We start from the raw sequence: 10,567 nt of genomic DNA on the forward strand, positions 1-10,567 counted from the left end.
TAGCAGAATGAGAACTTGCAGAAACTATTGAATTCCAGTTAAATGTACTTATGTGATTTTAACTGGCACTTGCCTAATTTTGAAAGCAGGAAATGTCCTTATAAAATATTTTAATGATCAAAACAGACAAATATAATTTAAATAACAAATTCTGATAATATTTTACAGAATTCAATGGAACCACAGAATAACTCTAGAAAAATCTTTATCCAGGCTTCACAGAATGGTCAGATCTCTTGTACTACCCACTTGATCCATCAGTCCTTCCTGACAGAAATCACACTGACTTGTTAAGTGATCCATATACCTCAATTACCCACAAATCCCAACGCACCATCCACAGTTCATTATTTTTTTTTAAAGATTTTATTTATTTATTTGTCAGAGACAAAGGGAGAGAGAGCAAGTGAGCACAGGCAGACAGAGAGGCAGGCAGAGGTAGAGGGAGAAGCAGGCTCCCTGCCAAGCAAGGATCCTGATGCGGGACTCGATCCCAGGACCCTGGGATCATGACCTGAGCCGAAGGCAGCTACTTAACCAACTGAGCCACCCAGGCGTCCCACACAGTTCATTATTCTTATTAAGAACAGTACATTTTTAGATGACGTATAGTCAGAACTATTTTTTTATCTTTCCATTTTAGCTGTTCTCCCTCCACCTCAGGCTATTAGTTATATTTTCACATCATCCTCTCAGTTCTAGTATCGGTCACAACCAACAGGATGACAACAATTACATTTTATGTCTTCTGTATTCACTACCCTCCCTACATTATGTTTTCACTGTGGATGAAATTAAGGCAAGATTCAAAATGATTGGAAGGCATGATGCATCAGAATGCCCTGGGCAGGAAGGGACTTTTTCAAACTACCTTCTTCTCCCTCCGACTCTGATCCACTTCCCTGAGGGAGAATGCTTTCCTTGCCTTTGCCCAAAATCACTGCCACCAAGATCCATTTTTAAGGATGGCCTTGTATCATAGTGTTCTTTTGTGTGAGGAAACTGAATTGAGGACCACAGTTCTAAAGAACACTGATGGCTTTTCTCTGACCATTGTATTTCCCACACAATACTCTGACCTCCATGTAACATTCTAACTCTGAAGAGAACTGGGTGCCTGACTTGGCTCAGTTGGAAAAGCATGCGACTCTTGATCTTGGGGTCATGAGTCTGACCCCCAGGATAGGCGTAGAGATTACATAAGTAAATAAAATCTTAAAAAAAAAAAAAAAAAAAAAAAAAAAAAAAAAAAAACAAGGAGAGAAAGTACTGCTTTGATTGAATAGGTTTTAAAACATTTTATGGAGCATATCACACTTGGCTTGAATTGCCTCTTTTTGGATGTTACAGATAAAGGTCTTAGCCCTGGATCCCAGATGCAACTGCCTTGAGGACCACCACCTCCTCATCATCCCTGTTAACAACTGAATGTTTTCCTCCACCAAAATTCAAATACTGAAACCTAATTCCCAGTGTGATGGTATCAGGAGGTAAGAACTTGAGGAAATAATTAGACTGAAGAGAGGAGTCCTAATGAATGGGATTAGTGTCCTCATAAGAGGCCAGAAAGAAAGCTCACTTTCTTTCCACCATGTGAGGACAGGAGAAGTTGGCAGACTGCAACCTGTAAGGGAACCCTCACCAGAGCTCATCCACGTTGGCATCCTGATCTCCAGAACTATGGAAAGTAGGTTTCTACTGTTTAGAAGCTGCTGAGTCATGGTGCTTTATCAACCTCAACAGACTAAGACAATCCCTCATAAAAAAATTTTAAAAAAACTGGCACAGGTGATTCCATGAACACATGGACATATGTTGTTTAATTTCTTCTTTTTGCCATATAATTAATTGATCTTTTCTAATTCTAAAGTAGTCCTATCCAGTGTGGAGATCTAGATTAAAAGAGCAGAAAAGAGGGGCACCTGGGTGGCTCAGTGGGTTAAGCCGCTGCCTTCGGCTCAGGTCATGATCTCAGGGTCCTGGGATCGAGTCCCGCATCGGGCTCTCTGCTCGGCAGGGAGCCTGCTTCCTCCTCTCTCTCTCTCTCTGCCTGCTTCTCTGCCTACTTGTAATCTCTGTCTGTCAAATAAAATAAATAAAATCTTTAAAAAAAAAAAAAAAAAAAGAGCAGAAAAGATCAAATCCTTCAGCCTGCTGGGTTCCAAGCGATCAAGGTTTGAATTTGTTCTCCCCCTAGAAGTCACATATTCTTCTTCCAGGACTTAGTTGCAAGAAGCCTTCCCCAACCATCCAGTCCTCCGTGATCAAATCAAACTTTAGAATTTCTGGGGAAAGTATTTTTTCACTTATTTGCATGTGGCACATTATTGTTTTTCATTTGTATATATAGTCCAGGATTATAAATAGAGCCCAACTACGATCATTTAAAACCAAGGAGGTCATCGAACTAATCATTCATTTATATATTAGTAGAAATCAGAACTAATTTAATGATGAGTGTGAGGAAAGCTGAAGAAAAGGTATATGTATGATTGTAATGTAATGTAGAATTCATTTATACTGGCTACTATCAAAAAACTATTCCTTGTTGAAACTTTTCATGTCTACCTGATTTTGCTATGAACCTGAAACAAGGGTCATACTTCATTTTTGTATTCTAACAGTATATAATACTTTGCAGTGAAAATATTGAATTCTTAATTATTTATTGGCCCACTTATGTGTCATCAACCACAAATATAAGGATGTATTGATTTATTCAACAAAAATTAATAACTACGTATCTGTGTTTGGCAATCTCTGGTTATAAGGAAATGTTTACACAATTTAAAATATATTTATTAATTTAATGTTATGCACATAATTGATCTTGAATCCTGTATAATAAACTAATCATTTCAATTTGGATATTGTAAGAAAAAATAAAAAACAAAATCTCATGTATTCTTATGAAAATACAATTTATATTGCTAAAATTATTGATAGAATTATAAGTTCTCACTGATATTTAGAGCTGTTAACTTAGAAAGTTTGATTTTACATTCTTACTCATAGGTATTGGGTGTTATTGTACAAAGTACAGAATATTCATTATTCCATATAATGAATTATATATGATTACATATAACTGCACAATTCCTAAGTACTACAGGCTTAAATAGGTTTTACCAGATGTTGGTATTTGAGTTTTCTTGTTTTTCAGATATGAACATATAACTTCTAATTTAACAAAAAACTGATCTAGATAGCCTGATATCCATATTCCAAAAAATAAATAAATAAGAAGAATCTAAGAATCTAAAAACAAACCTTACATCTTTCATAGTAATTAACACAAAATGGATTACAGATCTAAATGTAAAATAAAATTATAAACTCAGAACATACAACAAAACTTAGAAGACCTTGAGTATGGCAATGACTTTTAGACAATACCAAAAACATAATCCATGAAAGAAATAATTGAACAGGCTGGACTTAATTAAAATTTAAAAATTCTGCCCTGTGGAAAAAAATACTGAGAGAGAAAACAACACACAAACTGGGAAAATCTTCACAAAAGACTTATCTGATAAAGGAACATTATCCAAAATATACAAAGAAAGCTTACAAAAAAAATTTAAAAACAGGCCAAAGACTTTAATAGTCAAGTCCCAAAAAAAGATATAAATGAAAAATAAGCACATGAAATGATATCCCACCTCTTATGTCATCAGGAAAACACAAATTAAACAACCACAAGCCATTACTACACATCTATTAGAATGACCCAAATCCAGAACACTACCACCACCAAACACTAGCAAGGATACAGACCAACAGAGACTCTCAGACTTTGCTGAGTGGAGTACAAAACTAGTACAACCACTTTGGATTATTATCCAAATAATATGTATCCAAATAGTATGGCACTTTCTTACAAAACTAAATATACTCTTATCAAGAGATCTAGCAATCATGTTCCTTGATATTTACCCAAAATAGCTGAAAATTACATTAATGCAAAAACATGCATATATATGTCTATAGCAGCTATTTGTAACTGTCAAAACCTGAAGTGACCAAGATGTAGACAAATAGATAAAATGGATAAATCAACTGTGATACATCCAAATGATGGAATATTACTCTGTGTTTAAAAAGAAGAAAAGAACTATCAAGCCATGAAAAGACAGGGAAGAATTTTAGACACAAATTACTATGTGAAAGAACCAATCTGAACAGCCTACATACTCTACAATTCCAACTATATGATGGTCTGAAAAAGGCAAAACTACAGAGGCAGTAAAAACATCAGCAGTTGCTAAGGGTTTTCACAGAGGATTTTTACAGGGCAGTGGAAATTCTGACACCATAATGATGGACACATGTCATCATACATTTGTTGAAAGCCACAGAATGTACACACAGGATGTACAACCATAATGTCAACTGTGGGCTTTGGGTGATTGTACTGTATCAAAGTAGGTTCACTGACTGTAACAAATGTATGCTTCAAGGGATGCTGATAATGGGAGAGGATATGCACTGTGGGGGCAGGGAAAATCTCTATACCTTTCCCATAATTTTGTTGTGAACCATAAATTATAAATCATATATATATACATATATTATTCACATATATATATGTATATATACATATGATTCTCTGAAAAGTAAGTCTATATGAAGCTGAGGTCTACTTGTAGCAGCAGACCTGACCTTTTCATCAATCTTTGGACCATCTGCCTTCTCTTAGCTACTCTCCAATAAAAGTCCATACCATCCAGAAGTCTTACAGAAAAGGTTAAGATTTCACAGCAGCATGCTTTTTCCCTTCTCTTTTGTGTAACTGGAAAGATACACTGAGATGGCAGGTTAGGTGAAAGAAAGAAGTATTAGGAAAAAGCAAGTGCAAACGTAGTTTAAAAAGCAATATAAGTGTCCAGTTTAATGAAAATCAGTAGGGTGTCAGAATCCTACAATAAACTACCAGGTCACTTTGTATTCTAAACGTTCTTAAAATATCTATTAAGCATTCTTTATAATGTAAGAGAGTATTTTAGGTAATAAATATGTGTGTATGTATCTCACCTCACAGAAAACTGTATCTGATGTTTATCTCCAGGATTAATCAGAGGTATGATAAAGCACCCCCGCTTAAATCTATCACCAAGAAAAGGTAATATTTCATGCCCTTTGTTTTGGATTCCTGTGCTCTGAGATCATATAACAACCCCAACTATGCAAGTTCATTTCAAATTATTTAATAAAGGTATAATGTTTCTGAGGTGCTGCCAGTGGCATCCAGATTTCAATGAAGTAGAAGCTGTGTCATGTTGACAACTGAGTAAAAACTATTCAGTTCTTATTGGACTATAGTAAGTTCAGTAGAACTGTAAGACATTCAGCTCAGGTAAGGAAGCCATAAATAAAATGGTGAGCAGAAATCATTTTTGCCTATAACAAAAGTTACAGGAATTGCATCATAAGAGAATGCCGAGTTTTGTAAAATAAAAATTTAAAGTAAAATCAAAAGCTTTCAAGAAACCAACATAAAGAAACTGGGGAATTAAAACTACCTATTAAAAGCACCTGCTTGGCAAATAAGTCAATCAGAGAAAGACAATTTTCATACATTCTCACTCATATGAGGAACTAAAAAGACAAAACAGAGGATCATAGGAGAAGAGAAGAAAAAATAAGACAAAATCAGAGAGGGAGAAAAAACGTAGGAGACTCTTAACCATAGGAAACAAAATGAGGGTTGCTGGAGCGGAAGGGGGCAGGGGGCGTGGAGATGGGAGAATGGGATAACTGGGTGATGGAGGTGATGGACATTAAGGAGGGTATGTAATGAGTACGGGTCGGGGGGTTATATGCAACTGATGAATCACTGAATTCTACCTCTGAAACTAATAATACACTGTAAATTAACTGAATTTAAATAGAATCGAATAGGGGTGCCTGGGTGGCTCAGTTGGTTAGGCAACTACCTTCGGCTCAGGTCATGATCCCAGGGTCCTGGGATCAAACCCCATGTCGGGCTCCTTGCTTGGCGGGGTGCCTGCTTCTCCCTCTCCCTCTGCCTGCTGCTCTGCCTGCTTTGTTCTCTCTCACTCTCTGTCAAATAAATAAATAAAATTTTAAATAGAATAGAATAAATACATTTTTAAAGTACCTGCTTGGGAGCTTTCCTCCAGGTTGCTAAACATGTGGAGCAAGGGGAAGAGAAGTCAGAGCGTGTGGAAGCTCCTAGTCCTTTCCCCATACCTCACCCTGTGCATCTCTTCCACTGGGCTCTTTCTGAGTTAATCCTATTACAATAAACAGTGACCTGGGAGAACACCATGTGAACATGAATGCAGAGACTGGACGATGCCTCTATATGCCAAGGAATGCCAAAGATTGCCAGAAAACCCCCAGAAGGTAGGAGAGCAGCCTTGAACAAATTCTCCTTCACAGCCTTGGAAGGAACCAACCCTACTCATACTCTGAGCTTGGGCTTCCAGAACTATGAGACAAGGCATAGCTATTTTAGCTGCTGCCTAGTCTGTAGGGTTTTGTAACAGCAGCCCGAGCAAATAGCACAATCAGTATAAAACAGTAAGTTTTCTAGAAACAGGAAGGAAGGCCCCCTAGAAATTATGACATGACATCCACATCCATTCACGATCTATCTTTTAATCTCAAGGCCTAACTGATTAGACTACAACAGAATCCAGCCTACAAGGTCTGGGGTTTAGTCCCTCACCAAGGGAAGCAGCTCCAAGTGATCATGCATCCCTGAAGCAGATGCCCCACTTCTAGAGAGACCCCTAAGTCGGGGCTCAATAAGCCCTCGCCCTGAGAAGGCTCCTACGATGGTGGTTTCTCACCTTTCCTACCTGAGCAATTTCCCAGAGGCTGCTAACATTCTGATTCCAAGACCTTGTCACTGGAGACTGATGTCACAGGTTTGGGGTAGGGCTTGGGCATCTGTATTTGCAAGTTCCTCAGAAGAGCTCATGAGCAGCCCAGGCTGAGCCAGAGCTGTTGGGCTGCATCTTACTGGGTGGCTCCTAGAGAGGACACTGGGAGGGGCACTGCTCAAGGACTCCCTGAGTGTCTGCCGGGGAGAGGACTGTGGACCTAAGCTGTGCCCAGCATCGGAAATAGCATGCTGTCAGACAAGTGATCCCACTCTGAAATGGTTTGTGTGGGTGTGAGAGTATGCATGCGTGTGAGGGTTGGGAGTGCAAGTTTGGCCTGAATGTGCATGTGTGTTTGTGTAATTTATGTCTGGCTGTAATTAGAGGGAAGTCATCTTACTAAGATGCCACTGTAGAGGCCTCTTCTTCACGGAGCTAAGAACTCATTGGGGAAGACAAATACTGAATGAAGGACTTCCAAGAATGGTCGTGTTTTAGGAAGAAATACAGGGAAGTATGTGAGTGGTTGCCTTGCATCCTTTTTTTTTTTGGACTTGATATGTTTTTTAAGAATACATCAATTAATGTGGGCTTCTTTAACTATTTTGCCAATATATGGCAATACTTTCTACTGTAAATATATAGGTCTTCCTATTTTTAAAAAAATGCCTGAATTTTTAAGGTATTTTGTTATCAATTTAAAAGTCCACATTTAAAGATACATATGCAAGGTTTATGAAGAGTAAAATATTGGTAGGTGGAGAACTCATTTTTCATGGTAACAACAGAGTAAACTGGTGTTAATACGACAAAAGAGAATCAAATTAGGAGGTCACCAGTTTTTTTAAAGTAAGATATTTTTATTATAGAAATAAAAAGCAGAGTACAAATAAGACCTAGGACAAGACAGAACAAGTGAAAAGGAAAATTTCACTTATTGTAAGGCTTGAGATCCAGCTTTGCTTGTCCACATGGACCACTGTATCTCCATACTAGTTACTGAAACAATCTTCTCTCCACCGAATTGAAATGCCACCGTCACATACATGAATACTCATACAGGCCTTTTCATGTTCCAGTTACTCAGCAAGTAACAATCTCTGTGAACTTCACCAATAAAGTAAAGGATGATGTGGCTCTCCAAATTTTTTTTTAAACATATCACATGAGATTATATGGTGAACCTGTTCCCCCAAAGAAACATAAGACAACCACTTCTGGATTTTACCCAAAAGAAATGACAACACTGACTCAAAAGACACTCACACCCTATGCTCATTGCAGCATTATTTACAGTAGCCATAGAAGCAATCTAAGTGTCCGTCAATGGATGACTAAGTAAAACGTGGCATACATACACAATGAATTATTCAGTCATCAAGAATGACATCTTGCCATTTTCAACAACAGGGAAGGATGCTGACAGTGTTCTACTAACTCAAATAAGTCAGACAGAAAAGGACAAACTATGATCTCACATGTGGAATCTTTAAAAAAACAAACAACTACATGAACTCATAAAACAGAAAACAGATTAGTAGTTGCCAGGGGTAGGGGATGGACAAATGAGTCAGGAGGGTCAAAAGCTACTAACTTCCAGTTATAAAATAAGTCATGGGGATGCACATATAGCATGGTGACAACAGTTAGTAATACTACATATTTGGAAGTTACTAAGATTAAATCTTAACTGTCATCACAAAAAGAAAAAAATCTGTGACCTATGTATAGTGATAGATGTTTGACTTATTGCAGTGACCATTTTGCAATATACACAAATATCGAATCATGTTGTACACCTGAAATTAGTATTACATCAGTTGTATCTCAATTAAAAAAAGGTTTTCAAGTAAAACATAAAGCATCATCCTATCTATAACATCATTTCTGTCCTTAGGAAGAACAGGGTTTTGGTCAAAATCAGGTAGATCTTTTCTCAAAAATCTTCCTGTTCCCAGGAGATGCCAGCCGACATCCGCCCGGCAGTATAGAAAGCCTCCAGCTGGCCCTCTTCTACTCAGTCCTTTGGGTGAACAGCAAAGTAAAGGGGGCCTGGGAACTAGCCTTTCCTTTTTGTTATGCTACCCTTCATCTGTTTTGTGTAGCACAGGAATTCTAATCCAGAAATATCTGCATTGCCTGTTTCCCCCCTCAACATTTCCCTCTCCCACTCCTGTCTTCTTCTCCTTCTCCTCCTCCTTCTTCAAGTATCAGCCACCAACATGACTTTCATTAACCCAATTACAAGAAATGTTGAAAAGGAGTGGAGCTTTTATTTTTTTATTTTTTTTATTAATTTTTTATTTTTTATAAACATATATTTTTATCCCCAGGGGTACAGGTCTGTGAATCACCAGGTTTACACACTTCACAGCACTCACCCAAGCACATACCCTCCCCAATGTCCATAATCCCACCCCCTTCGCCCAAACCCCCTCCCCCCAGCAACCCTCAGTTTGTTTTGTGAGATTAAGAGTCACTTATGGTGAGCTTTTAATCTTGATGAAGTCCCAAAAGTTCATTTTCACTTTTGTTTCCTTTGCCTTTGGAGACATATCTTGAAAGAAGTTGCTGTGGCCAATGTCAAAGAGGTTACTGCCTATGTTCTCCTCTAGGATTCTGATGGATTCCTGCCTCATGTTGAGGTCTTTTATCCATTTCGTGTTTATCTTTGTGTATGGTGTAAGAGAATGGTCGAGTTTCATTCTTCTACACATAACTGTCCAATTTTCCCAGCACCATTTATTGAAGAGACTGTCTTTTTTCCACTGTACATTTTTTCCTGCTTTGTCAAAGATTATTTGACCATAGAGTTGAGGGTCCATATCTGGGCTCTCTACTCTGTTTCCACTGGTCTATATGTCTGTTTTTATGCCAGTACCATGCTGTCTTTGTGATCACAGCTTTGTATTAAAGCTTGAAATCAGGCAACGTGATGCCCCCCAGTTCTGTTTTTTTTCTTTCGACATTTCCTTAGCAATGCAGGGACTCTTCTGGTTCCATACACATTTTAGGATTGTTTGTTGCAGCTCTTTGAAAAATGCTAGTGGAATTTTGATCAGAATGGCATTGAAAGTAGAGATGGCTCTAGGCAGTATAGACATTTTAATGTTTATTCTTCTGATGCACGAGCATGGAATGCTTTTCTACCTTTTTGTGTCTTCAGTTTCTTTCATAAGTGTTCTGTAGTTCCTCAAGTACAGATAGATCCTTTACCTCCTTGGTTAGGTTTATTCCCAGGTACCTTATGGTTCTTGGTGCTATAGTAAATCGAACTGATTATCTAATTTCCCTTTCTGTATTTTCATTGTTAGTCTATAAGAAAGCAACTGATTTCTGTACATTGATTTTGTATCCTGCCACATTACTGAATTGCTGTATGAGTTCTATCAAGATCAAAAACTTCTGCACAGCAAAGGAAGCAGTCAACAAAACAAAGAGGCAACCCATGGAATGGGAGAAGATATTCACAAATGACACTACAGACAAAGGGCTGATATCCAAGATCTATAAAGAATTCCTCAAACTCAACACACACAAAACAGATAATTATATCAACAAATAGGCAGAAGGTATGAACAGACACTTCTCCAAAGAAGACATACAAATGGCTAACAGACACAGGAAAAAATGTTTATCATCATTAGCCATCAGGGAGATTCAAGTCAAAACTACATTGAGATACCACCTTATACCAGTTAGAATGGCCGAAATTA

The sequence above is a fragment of the Mustela nivalis genome (genome assembly GCF_964662115.1).
Source record: "Mustela nivalis genome assembly, chromosome: 16".
NCBI classification, from domain to species: domain Eukaryota; kingdom Metazoa; phylum Chordata; class Mammalia; order Carnivora; family Mustelidae; genus Mustela; species Mustela nivalis.